The following is a 13,896-nucleotide window of genomic DNA, read 5'->3' as shown; positions in this document are numbered from 1 at the left end:
AGGTTTAAGGCTGCTTTATTGCGACTTTATGCATTCTAATAAGTTTTAAAGCCGATGCCATACGTTATGCATGCGGCTTTGAAAAAAGTTTTAGGATTCAGGTTTAATATCTACTTTACAGGCCGTTTAGAGTAAAATTTTTGCTCGGTAGAAAGGTTAGCTATAAGGGCCCTTATAGCCGAGGCGGTAAACGCACGGGTATTCAGCATGACCATGCTGAGGGTGACGGGTTCGATTCCCGGTCGGTCCAGGATCTTTTCGTAAAGGAAATTTCCTTGACTTCCTTGGGCATAGAGTATCTTCGTGCCTGCCACACGATATACACATGCAAAATGGTCATTGGCAGAGGAAGCTCTCAGTTAATAACTGTGGAAGTGCTCATAGAACACTAAGCTGAGAAGCAGGCTTTGTCCCAGTGAGGACGTTACGCCAAGAAGAGGAGAGGAGAGGAAAGGTTAGCAGATACCGTGGATACACAGTTATGGATCACACACGGTTACGGATCAAATAGATGTTTACGGTCAAATGTCGCCTCTCTGCACAGCATGACATAACATAGCTTAGTCTTCGTAGCATAAACACTATACTATGCCACTCCATGCCATGCTAAGCTGCAACATACGATCGTAAACATCCAATTGATCCGTAACCGTGTGTGATCCATAACTGTGTATCCACGGTAAGTTTTATTGAATTGGCTTCTGGGTACCTACAAAGTGTTTTGAAGTTGCATGTGTCATTAAGACTGCTTTTCAATATATAATGCTTTATTAAACCTAAAAGGGTTTACCAAAGCAATGACAAAACCTCTATAAATAGTGTCTAAGAGCAGAAAGCATAGAAATTGTTACTTGGGTGCCCTATTACCCTAGTGGATAACAATTTCCGATGACAGGATGACGAGGAGGTTTCATAAATGTTGTTTGTCCATCAGTCAACCCTGTAATCGTATTTACTCTGGCAGGTTGCCATTTGTTCGCAGCATAAGTTGCTTTCATAGCTTAAGTTTTGTCTAGGATTTTCTAATCCTAAGGGGCATATCCCGATTCGGGTTTCACCACTAGAGTTCTATAACTTGAAGTCTGTGCCAGGGAAAGGTTTACATCTCTAGTCTTAATAACTGCCCGAAATGGCCTGAATGTTGGCAATCGAAATAGGATTGCGGGCTTCTATTCTGCCAGGGCCCTATAAATGTGCATTAATGCTAGAGGAATATTTACAAGTTAAAATAGCACATTTAACACAAAAATAAGAGACTTTCAGCCCGTGGCTGATAGTTCATCTCTGTAACCCAAAAAAAAAAAAAAAAAAAAAAAAAAAAAAAAAAAAAAAAAAAAAAAAAAAAAAAAAAAAAAAAAAACTTGTAATAACAACACACGATTGAATATGAAGTTGAATAGGATGCTAAAATGGAGGCGATATGCGTACACTTTACACGCGGTTGAATGGAAACATGTACGCATATTGAGTTGTCCAAAAAATGTCTCACGAAACCTAATGCAAGCCTATCCATATACGTGAGAACAAAAGATGTTTACAAAGTTCTTACAGATAGATTAACACGGGAAATCTGAACACAAACCACTACCACACAGGAATTTGGATTGGTTAATGGTCTCCACTTAAGCATCATATTCACATTATATAAGACTTCGTTTTAGCTGGGTATGTGTTATCGTACTCCGATCCGCTAAACTCAATCCAAACATCTAATTCTTAACAGTTTGAAATAATGCGTAATTAAATTGAAATTTTGAATGAAAAAACTTAAGGAATAAAGCTATGAAAAACTATAATATTTCAGAAATTCATCTAGGATCATAGTAACACATTATTTTTTTACTTCATCGAAATACGAGAAAACTGTAGTTTTAAGTTTGCATTAAGCCTCCTTAACCCTCGTCGTGCATTGAGGTCGTTACGACCCCAAAACGTGCACTACGTCAGCGAGGTGAGCGCCAGCTAATGCACGAAGAAGGTTCGTTAAAGTAATTTTTTTCCAAAGCTCCCAACGTGATGAAGGTTAATAAAGACAACAATAATAATAGCGTAATAAGCGGCGCAACCGAAAATTTTTCAAGGATAGGGTAACGGTCGAATTTTGGACCCCTAGAGGACATTAGTTTGAATTTAAGTCAAAAACATACATATTCAGAGGGTGTTACACATTATGATTATGTTCGTATGATCGTTAAAGCCTCTACTGTCCGTTAAAAATACCCACAAGGTCATTTCTGACTGAAAATTTGATGAAAATAACTTATTTTTGAAGCACCAGTTTACACTGTTTTGGACACCCCAATATATTTTGGACCCTCTCAAGTATGTATTTTGGACACCCGGTGTTTAAACCCGTTTGAAACTATTTTCTGCCAATCTGCCACTTGAATATGCTGGATCACATCCTAATTACTTGATTGACAAAGGCTGATTAGACGAACTTTGCGAATTTAATGCGCTAGAATGATAAACGTTTTTGTTTACATCTGCAAGTTTCCTCAGCACCGCAATCTCTTTTTGTAAACATGGTACGACACTGACACGGATGACGAGATTGACAAAAATGAATTTCAAGGCAAATAATGCTATTTCCAGTGCGGAAATGATTGCTGCCCGTGCAGAGCAATCTAATTTAGCGAATGATTCTAAAATTTTTCGCAATCTCTTCATCAAATCTGAGAAATTTGTGATAATACGACTCAAGGGGTCCAAAATATATGGGGGTCCAAATTATATTGGTTACCCTAGGGTTTCTGAGAAAAATTTGTCCATCAATTTTGACAATAAATGTTTTTCTATGTAGTCAGATTAACGAAAATAGTGACTACTTTAGTGACCAATTTACTGAAAAAAGTGACTTTAGTGGGGAACCCACGATTTGTATGGGTTTTTAATTTCGTGCACTCTTTTTTATAACTTTGTTTTACAGGTTCACGTGTACTTGTGGCCATCGCATTATTCGATTATTAATGTTACAACCTGGAGTTCGGGGTGGCCGAGACACATTGCAGTGTATTGAAACTCCAGGTGTAAACGAAACACATTAAAAACGTAACTTTATAGGACAGATCGGTGAAGTACTAGATTTGTAGTAATGAGCTGAAGTTTTGTATGGTGAGAAGGTCAATTCTTCATTTCTGCAGTGAAACGGTACAAAAAGCGTGGGTATTATGATTCCTTGCCTAATTTGATGCTGTTTGAGCAAAACTTTGGGCAACAGTGTTGTTATTTTCTTCATTTCTTGCAACATAAACAACATGGTTATACAAAGTTTCACTCAAACATCATCAAATTAAGCATGGAATCATAATACCCACGCTTTTTGTGCCATTTCATAGCAGAAACAGAGAACTGACCTTCTCACCATACAACAATTCAACTCATTACTACAAATCTAGTACTACACCGAACGTGCCCATGACATGAAAGATTACATTACAAGACGCGACACGTATACGAGATGACGACTACAATACTTCTAATCCTAATATCTGCTTTTGTGCATCAACCGATCGCATATTGAAATGCTATCGGCGAGCAAGCAGAGCGGCGAGAGTTGAGAGAATGTTAAGTGGTTCTCAACAATTAATAATAGTTCTAATAACTATTTGAATAGGACAGATCGGTGAAGTACTAGATTTGTAGTAATGAGCTGAATTTTAGCATGGTGAGAAGGTCAATTCTCCGTTTCTGCAATGAAATGGTGGTAAAAGCGTGGTATTATGATTTCTTGCCTAATTTGATGCTGTTTGAGAAAAACTTTGGGCAACAGTGTTGTTGTTTTCTCCATTTCTTGCAACATAAACAACAGAGTTATCCAAAGTTTTGTTCAAAAAGCATCAAATTAGGCAAGAAATCATAATACCCACGCTTTTTGCACCATTTCATTGCAGAAAAGGAGAATTGACCTTCTCACCATACTAAAATTCAGCTCATTACTACAAATCTAGTACTACACAGAACGTGCCCCATTGGTTTGAAATTAGCTAGGGACTGCTCATAAACTACGTAGAAAGTGAAAAAATAAACAAATTTATAAATGTGGGAATACTAAGTTAGCTCGGGATGGTTTTTTTTATCCAAACATTGGGAGTAGTAGTTTACAGCCGCTAATTTCATTCAAGCAAATTATTGCCGTACGCCTAATAGGACGCAATCAGTGAAGTACTAGATTGAAAGTAGTGAGCTGGATTTTTGTATGGTGAGATGACCAATACAGGTCGGACTCGATTATCCGGAGTCGGGTTCTGACGTTTCCCAAAACAATATCTAGCAAACGGAATGCTGTAAGAAGCTGAAAATTTGGCTGACCAATAATCAAAGTTGGCTTGATAAAATGTCAAAATTTTACCTTTATAGATCATTCCGTTCCCCAGATATACGTTTGAGAGGCATCCGAACCCAACTCCGGATAATCGAGTCCGACCTGTACTCCATTTCTGCAATGAAATGGTGCAAACAGTGTGGGTTATATGATTTCTTGCCTAATTTGATGCTGTATGAGCAAAAGTTTGGATAACTGTCTTGTTGAAGTTGCAAGAAAAAATAATACAACAATACAGTTATCTAAACTTTTGCTCAAACAGCATCAAATTAGCCAATAAATCATATAACCTACGCTGTTTGCACCATTTCATTGCAGAAATGGAGAATTCATCATCTCACCATACAAAAATCCAGCTCACTACTTTCAATCTAGTACTTCACTGATTGCGTCCTATAAGAAGCAATCAGTGAAGTACTAGATTGAAAGTTGTGAGCTGGATTTTTGTATGGTGAGATGATCAGTTCTCCATTTCTGTAATGAAATGGTCCAAACAGCGTGGGTTATATGATTTCTTGACTAATTTGATGCTATTTGAGCAAAAGTTTGGGTAACTGTGATGTTGTATTATTTATTTCTTGCAATGGGGCACGTTCGGTGTAGTACTAGATTTGTAGTAATGAGCTGAATTTTGGTATGGTGAGAAAGTCGATTCCCCGTTTCTGCAATGAAATGGTGCTAAAAGCGTGGGTATTATGATTCCTTGCCTAATTTGATGCTGTTTGAGCAAAACTTTGGATAACTATGTTGTTTATGTTGCAAGAAATGGAGAAAACAACAACACTGTTGCCCAGAGTTTTGCTCAAACAGCATTAAATTAGGCAAGGAATCATAATACCCACGCTTTTTGCATCATTTTATTGCAGACACGGAGAATAGGACAGATCGGTGAAGTACTAGATTTGTAGTAATGAGCTGAATTTTAGTATGGTGAGAAGGTCAATTCTCCATTTCTGCAGTAAAATGGTGCAAAAAGCGTGGGTATTATGATTATTTGCCTAATTTGATGCTGTTTGAGCAAAACTTCGGGCAACACTGTTGTTGTTTTCTTTATTTCTTGCAACATAAACAACATAGTTATCCAAAGTTTTGCTCAAACAGCATCAAATTAGGCAAGCAATCATAATACCCACGCTTTTTGTACCATTTCATTGCAGAAACAGAGAACTGACCTTCTCACCATACAAAAATTCAGCTCATTACTACAAATCTAGTACTACACCGAACGTGCCCCATTGACCTTCTCACCATACTAAAACTCAGCTCATTACTACAAATCTAGTACTTCACCGATTTGTCCTATAGGAGGCAATCAGTGAAGTACTAGATTGAAAGTAGTGAGCTGGATTTTTGTATGGTGAGATGATCGATTCTCCATTTCTGCAATGAAATGGTGCAAACAGCGTGGGTTATATGATTTCTTGTCTAATTTGATGCTGTTTGAGCAGAAGCTTGGGTAACTGTGTTGTTGAAGTTTCTAGAAATAAATAATACAACAACACAGTAATCCAAACTTTTGCTCAATCAGCATCAAATTAGGCAAGAAATCATATAACCCACGCTGTTTGCACCATTTCATTGCAGAAATGGAGAATCGATAATCTCACCATACAAAAATCCAGCTCACTACTTTCAATCTAGTACTTCACTGATTGCCTCCTATTTCAACAACACAGTTACCCAAAGTTTTGCTCAAACAGCATCAAATTAGGCAAGAAACCATATAACCCACGCTGTTTGCACCATTTCATTGCAGAAATGGAGAACTGATCATCTCACCATACAAAAATCCAGCTCACTACTTTCAATCTAGTACTTCACTGATTGCTTCCTATAGGAGACAATCAGTGAAGTACTAGATTGAAAGTAGTGAGCTGGATTTTTGTATGGTGAGATGATCAATTCTCCATTTCTGCAATGAAATGGTGCAAACAGCGTAGGTTATATGATTTATTGGCTAATTTGATGCTGTTTGAGCAAAAGTTTAGATAACTGTATTGTTGTATTATTTTTTCCTGCAACTTCAGCAACACAGTTATCCAAACTTTTGCTCAAACAGCATCAAATTAGTCAATAAATCATATAACCTACGCTGTTTGCACCATTTCATTGCAGAAATGGAGAATTGATCATCTCACCATACAAAAATCCAGCTCCCTACTTTCAATCTAGTACTTCACTGATTGCATCCTATTGCCAGAACACAAATTTGGAAGACGACACTTTAATAGAACTAAACTCCCGGAGGGGCAGCAGGGACGGATGTCCTGGGGCCTGACGCACCCCCCCCCGCTTGCGAGTCAGCCGCGTAGTTGCCGGCTAAGAATAGGACTACTAACCCCAATTCAAGGTGTCAAGCGACCCGTGCCGAGGAATGAGTGATCGAGGGGGTGAAAAAGATGCTCGATCTTTAACGGAGCCTGTGGGGTACCTGGGCACCCCCCACAGTATGCTGTCCCTTACCGCGTTAATGCAGAGCTCTGGCGTGGTGCACATTATTTCTCGTGCAACTCGTGGGAACAAGTATGAGCAAAAATCAAAAATCAAATAACTTAGGTGGAAGTAGTGGTGCGATCAACCCCTTCGCAAGAAGTGGGTTGATGAGGTCTCCGACAAGGAGAAGCGAGGAGTCAGGTGCTGGTAGCTTACGTAGCTCAAGCGTGGGAGCTCCTGTCCACTCCACGGCAAGCCAGCCGGTGGAGGTCATGGACGGAGCGTGGCTGCTGAGGGCCATTAGCCAAGAAGTTGGTAAAGGACGGCCCGCATTAGAGGTTGCTGAGCACCAGCTTGGCAAAATCATCGACTTTGCGACAACTAAGTCGAGTATAAGCAAGGACCTGAAAACGGCCTTGCTTAGACTTAGAGTGTCTGTCGATGAGGCCAAGCAGGAGCACGCGGTGGCGTTGCTGGCTGCTACAGCGGCGGAACCAGCAAAGGAGAATGTGTCGAAGTTTACACAAACAGAGGCCTTCTCCTTCGCAGGTAGTCCGAGGAGTGTGGAAGCGAATGCTCGTGACAAACGTGACAAGCATTCGCATAAGCGGGCGAGGCAGCCGTCAGGTGAGGAGCTGTCTGGCGGCGCCCGCAAGGCCAGGCGTATAATAACCCCGAAAGCCGGTGGTAACGCTGGAAAGTCGGACCCCAGCCAGGGTTCCCGGAAAGCTGGGAAGGGTGGGCCTGAAAAGGCTGGCCCGTCCTGGAATGATGGGAACAAGGGGTTGCGACCAATGGTGGGCCCTCAGCAGCCACAGAGCAGGGCGATCCAAGGAGAAGACCCTCCTTGGACAAAGGTAGAGCGGAGGAAGAAGAAGAAGGTGAATCCGCAGGTAGAAGTACAGGACGCCAAACCAAGGCGTAGGAAGGCAGGTGCCAGGCGTGAGAAGGGCGACGCTATCGTCATCAAGACGGAACAGTCCAAGTACTCGGACGTCTTGAAGACGATGCGAAGCGACGCCAAGCTTGAGGGTCTTGGAGCCGACGTACGCAGTATTAGACGTACTCGTACGGGCGAGATGATCCTGGAGCTGAAGCGCCAGAAGGAGCACAAGGGCGCCGCCTACAAAAGGCTGGCAGAAGAGGTCCTTGGCGAAGGTGTGCAGGTGAGGGCTCTGACACATGAGGCGACTCTGAAGGTCAAAGACATTGACGAGATCACCGAAGTGGAAGAGCTCGTCACGGCACTGCGGCAACAGTGCGATGTGCAGGTGGCCGCCGCAGCCGTTAAGCTACGGAGAGGGCCAGCAGGGACACAGATAGCTTTGGTTCAGCTACCTGTGGCGGATGTTAAAAAGTCCGTTAAAGTAGGGAGTATTAAGGTGGGCTGGTGTGTATGTCACCTGACATTCCACGAGCCACCTGAGGTTTGCTTCAGGTGTCTGGAACCAGGACACAAGTCGTGGGACTGCAAAGGCCCCGACAGGCGCAAACTGTGTAGGCGATGCGGCGCTGAAGGTCATAAGGCCCAAAGCTGCACGAGTCCGCCCATATGCATGATCTGTACCGGGAAAACCTCGAAAAACAGACATGCGATGGGTGGTCCAGGGTGCCCGGCCTTTAAGAAAGCCGCAGTGAGCAACAAATCACAGTGCAGGTAACGCAGCTGAACCTGAACCACTGTGATGAGGCTCAGCAACTGCTTTGTCAGGCGGTTTCTGAGTGGGAGACGGATATCGCCATCATTTCGGACCCATACCGAGTACCCGCCGGCAACGGCAACTGGGCCTCGGATGGGACCAGGAAAATGGCGGCGATATGGACGACGGGTAAATACCCCGTGCAGGAGTTGGTGTCTACTACCTATGAGGGCTTCGTGGTCGCCAAAGTAAACGGGGTCTTCTTCTGTAGCTGTTATGCGCCTCCGCGGTGGCCGATCGAGCGGTTCACGCAAATGCTGGACCGCTTAACGACCGTGCTAACAGGGCGAAGGCCGGTGGTAATAGCGGGTGACTTTAATGCCTGGGCTGTGGAATGGGGAAGCCGTTTCACGAACCAGCGGGGTCAGATCCTGCTAGAAACACTGGCCATCTTAGATGTCGACTTGGCTAACGTCGGTACCAAGAGTACCTATAGTCGAAATGGAGCGGAGTCAATAGGAGGCAATCAGTGAAGTACTAGATTGAAAGTAGTGAGCTGAATTTTAGTATGGTGAGATGATCAATTCTCCATTTCTGCAATGAAATGGAGCAAACAGCGTGGGTTATATGATTTCATGTCCAATTTTATGCTGTTTGAGCAAAAGTTTGGGTAACTGTGTTGTTGAAGTAGCAAGAAATAAATAATACAACATCACAGTTACCCAAACTTTTGCTCAAATAGCATCAAATTAGTCAAGAAATCATATAACCCACGCTGTTTGCTCCATTTCATTGCAGAAATGGAGAATTGATCATCTCACCATACTAAAATTCAGCTCACTACTTTCAATCTAGTACTTCACTGATTGCCTCCTATTATTGACGTGACCTTTTGTAGTCCTGGCCTAACAAGTAGTCCGAACTGGAGAGTAGATGATGGCTACACTCACAGCGACCACCTGGCAGTTCGCTACAGTATCGACTACAACAACAGCAGACAGCGGATAGAAGAGGCGGCTAGGCCAAGGCCAAGCCCTCGTAGGTGGAAGACATCATACTTCGACGAAGAGGTATTTAGGGAAGCGCTCCGCCGTGAGCGAAACTTACTCGGTTTAGACGGCGACGAGCTGGTAGCGGTGCTCTCACGTGCGTGTGATGCGACCATGCCTAGGCGAGTCCACCCTAGAAATGGGAGGCCACCGGCTTACTGGTGGACCGACGCGATTGCGGACCTGCGCCGCGCCTGCCTACGGGCTAGGCGGCGGATGCAGCGAGCACGATCAGAGGAAGAGCGAAACGAACGGCGGGTGGTATTCGCCGCTGCAAAAGCCGCGCTCAAGACCGAGATAAGAGCAAGCAAGAAGGCCTGCTTTGAGGGTCTCTGTCAGAGTGCCAATACGAACCCGTGGGGTGATGCCTACGAGGGAGTTTTCCCAGAAGCTTGGAAGAGGCAGAGCCTGGTACTATTGCCAAAGGCGGGGAAACCACCCGGAGACCCGTCGGCATATAGACCAATATGCTTGATTGACACGGCGGGGAAGGTGCTCGAAAAGATCATCCTCAATAGAATGTTGAAGTTCACTGAGGGCGTAAATGGTCTCTCGAGCAACCAGTATGGCTTCCGGAAGGGGAGGTCCACCGTAGACGCTATCTTGTCGGTTACAAAAACCGCCGAGAAAGCACTCGAGCCTAAGAGGAGGGGAATTCGCTTCTGCGGGGTAGTGACTCTGGATGTAAGGAATGCATTAAATAGCGCCAGTTGGGCTGCTATTGCCGATGCGCTCTTGCGTCTGGGGATACCGGAGTACTTGTACAAGATTCTCGGAAGCTACTTCCAGAATCGCGTACTGGTTTACGACACGGAGGTGGGTCGGAAGTGCTTTCACATAACCTCAGGAGTCCCGCAAGGTTCCATCCTGGGTCCGGTGTTATGGAATGTCATGTACGACGAGGTGTTGAGGTTAGAGTACCCAGTGGGAGTGGTGATTGTCGGATTTGCCGATGATATTACGCTCGAAGTCTACGGTGAAACGATCGAGGAGGTGAAGTTGACTACCGACCACTCGATCAAGGTTGTGGAGGCGTGGATGCGGTCCAGAAAACTGGAGCTGGCTCACCACAAGACAGAGGTGACGGTTGTTAACAACATGCAGTCGGCGCAGCAGACGGAGATCAGTGTAGGAGAGTGCACTATCCTGTCGAAGCGCTCTGTCAAGCACTTGGGCGTGATGATCGACGATAAGCTTACCTTCGGTAGCCACGTCGATTATGCCTGTAAAAGAGCCTCCACAGCTATTGCGGCACTGTCCCGGATGATGTCCAATAGCTCAGCGGTGTACGCCAGTAAGCGCAAGCTTCTGGCTAGTGTTGCTACGTCCATACTTAGGTATGGCGGCCCGGCGTGGGGTACCGCGCTAAGTACTGAATGCTACCGACGGAAGCTGGAAAGTACTTACAGGCTTATGTGTCTGAGGGTTGCAAGCGCGTACCGTACCGTGTCACACGACGCTCTCTGTGTCATTACTGGTATGGTGCCCATCAGCATTCTTATCAGTGAGGATATGGAGTGCTTCGAAATGCGCGGCACAAGAGGCATACGCAAGACTGTCAGGATGGCCTCTATGGTCAAATGGCAGCGCGCGTGGGACAGTTCCACCAAAGGAAGGTGGACCCATAGGTTGATACCGAGGGTAGATAGTTGGATTAATAGGCGCCATGGGGAAGTTTCATTCCACCTGACACAGGTCCTTACAGGTCATGGTTGCTTCCGACAGTATCTACACCGTTTCGGGCATGCGGATTCTCCCGAATGCCCAATGTGCAATGGTTTAGAGGAAACGGCGGAACACGTTTTGTTCGTGTGCCCGCGTTTTCGCACAATGCGTGACCGCATGCTTGCCACATGCGGGGAGGACACAACTCCGGACAACTTGGTCCAGAGAATGTGTAGGGATGAGATTAGCTGGAATGCCGTTTCAACGGCTATCACCCATATCGTCTGGGAGCTACAAAGGAGGTGGCGCGTGGACTCGGAGAATGGCTAGTCTAGATGCAGTACAAGAGGTGGTCCAGGGGTTCGAAGTCGGCTTCGTAGGTCATACCGGTGCCCTGCGGTCGAGATCGACCCTTATAGCGATTAAGTGGCCGCGGAGAGGAAGTCCCGGTAGCGGTGCTGTCGTGGCGTCAGTCTACTGGGTTGGATCTGAGCCCGCGGTTGGAAAGGGGTCCCCGGCAAGGGTCGGGGTAGGTGAGACCCTGCTGTCTGCAACCTACGGATGCAGCTGATAAGGCCTGAAGGGTAGTGATACCCTTGCCTTCAGCAGGTCAGATCGGGTTGCATGTGGGCATCAGTTCTTGATGTCCGCTCAGCAGTAGGGCGCGGGCGGGGTTGACCCTGCCCGCCTTCCGTGGACAAAGGGAGTGGCGAGGACCACTCGGGAAACTGGCTAAGCGCCAGCATGCTATCGTGATGGACTCTCCAGAGCGAGTCATCGATGTTCGTTGCTGCTAGGCTACGGCAGCTAACCTTGAGGGTGCGATATGCACTAGCCCCTCTCTGAAGCAATACCTTCTTGGTGGTTCCGGAGAGACGTAGGGTTTGGCGACCATAGGAATGTGTTTTAGTGGGTCGAGGAGAGAGTAGTCCTGGCTTCTACCGGCATTGTAGAAGACGGCCTCATCCCCACACTACCCTAACCTTCCTGTTAGGGTGTCTGATGAGCAGATTTATCCCCCTATGGTTTAGAAGGAAAAAAAAAAAACAAAAAAACTCCCGGAGGAATGTGCCTATTAATGGCACATAAATAGAAAGGTCAAAAGCCACAATTACAAAAATGAATTGATTTACATAACTGGCCATCAGTAAAGTTAGTGAACATTTGATTCAAATAAGGCATTGTCCACTTTGAATCCGGACGCGGATAATCACTTATATCTCTGAGGTGCAATAACAAACAGAAAAGGTTAGGCCCTCACATCAAAGAGAATTTATTGTAGTTTCATGGAAAAATATAATTTAAATTGTTTAATTAAATTTTTTATACATTTTCTCATTTTTTCCGAGTTAACTTCCTTAAAAATCTGCACAATGGTAGTAAACTTTAGCATCTACCCCTTCGGCGTGTCTCACAGACGGGTCATCTCTGCAATGTCTTGAGACCCTCTACCAGTCTGATTAGGAATCCAAAGAAACTTTGCCAAACATTTCTCTTCTTGCGAAATTAAGGGCAATAGGAAGCAATCAGTGAAGTACTAGATTGAAAGTAGTGAGCTGGATTTTTGTATGGTGAGATGATCAGTTCTCCATTTCTGCAATGAAATGGTGCAAACAACGTGGGTTATATGGTTTCTTGCCTAATTTGATGCTGTTTGAGCAAAAGTTTGGGAAACTGTGTTGTTGTATTATTTATTTCTTGCAACTTCAACAACACAGTTACCCAAACTTTTGCTCAAACAGCCTCAAATTAGGCAAGAAACCATATAACCCACGTTGTTTGCACCATTTCATTGCAGAAATGGAGAACTGATCATCTCACCATACAAAAATACAGCTCGCTACTTTCAATCTAGTACTTCACTGATTGCTTCCTATAGGACGCAATCAGTGAAGTACTAGATTAAAAGTAGTGAGCTGGATTTTTGTATGGTGAGATGATCAGTTCTCCATTTCTGCGATAAAATGGTGCAAACAGCGTGGGTTATATGGTTTATTGCCTAATTTGATGCTGTTTGAGCAAAACTTTGGGTAACTGTGTTGTTGAAGTTGCAAGAAATAAATAATACAACAACACAGTTACCCAAACTTTTGCTCAAATAGCATCAAATTAGTCAAGAAACCATATAACCCACACTGTTTGTACCATTTCATTACAGAAATGGAGAACTGATTATCTCACCATACAAAAATCCAGCTCACTACTTTCAATCTAGTACTTCACTGATTGCTTCCTATTCAGTGAATTCAAAGGAGGCGAAATGTGAGTGTTTTTTTTTTGTTAAACACTTTTCGTGATGATACCACTGAACATCTCTGGCTCGTCAAAGTAACTCAAACCTCTACAGATGTCTCTTGTGCATTTTTGATAAGCAGCACGCGGTTCTTGAGGCTATTATCCTTGTACACATTTGGTGTCATTATCGTGATGTGAGAAAACGATGCTCAGAGCTCGAGCTTCTTGCCACATCTTGGAATTCCAAGCAGATTAATCCATGAACACAAGCTTCAATCTTCCGGGGACACTTCCTCATGGCATGATTAACAACATCTGAGCACATCACACATAATGGTTTTGGATATTTTAACATTTTTGGCGGCTGTCGGACCTCACCACGCTAAATTTTTAACATGTTTGTGCAAGATTTTTTTCCTTCTCTTGTCTTCAATCTGAAATAACTTTTCACTCGTTGCAAGAAAATCGATGAACTTTTCATCATTAACAAAGGACTAGTTTATAATCAGATTGCTGTGGAAGAATGATGATTATGATCATTTAGAGCGTC

At 44.1% G+C, this 13,896-nt stretch overlaps 1 protein-coding gene across 2 annotated transcripts in view; it reads right to left on the bottom strand.

Annotated features, from left to right (window-relative positions):
* Positions 1–13,896, bottom strand: part of LOC134288220 (uncharacterized) — an 837,108-nt gene that overhangs the window by 420,625 nt on the left and 402,587 nt on the right. The gene's annotated exons all lie outside the window — the stretch shown is intronic.

Source organism: Aedes albopictus, chromosome 2 (assembly GCF_035046485.1).
Source record: "Aedes albopictus strain Foshan chromosome 2, AalbF5, whole genome shotgun sequence".
Taxonomy (NCBI): Eukaryota; Metazoa; Arthropoda; class Insecta; order Diptera; family Culicidae; genus Aedes; species Aedes albopictus.
The sequence above is the reverse complement of the archived record's forward strand: the minus strand, read 5'-3'. Positions and strand labels throughout refer to the sequence as shown.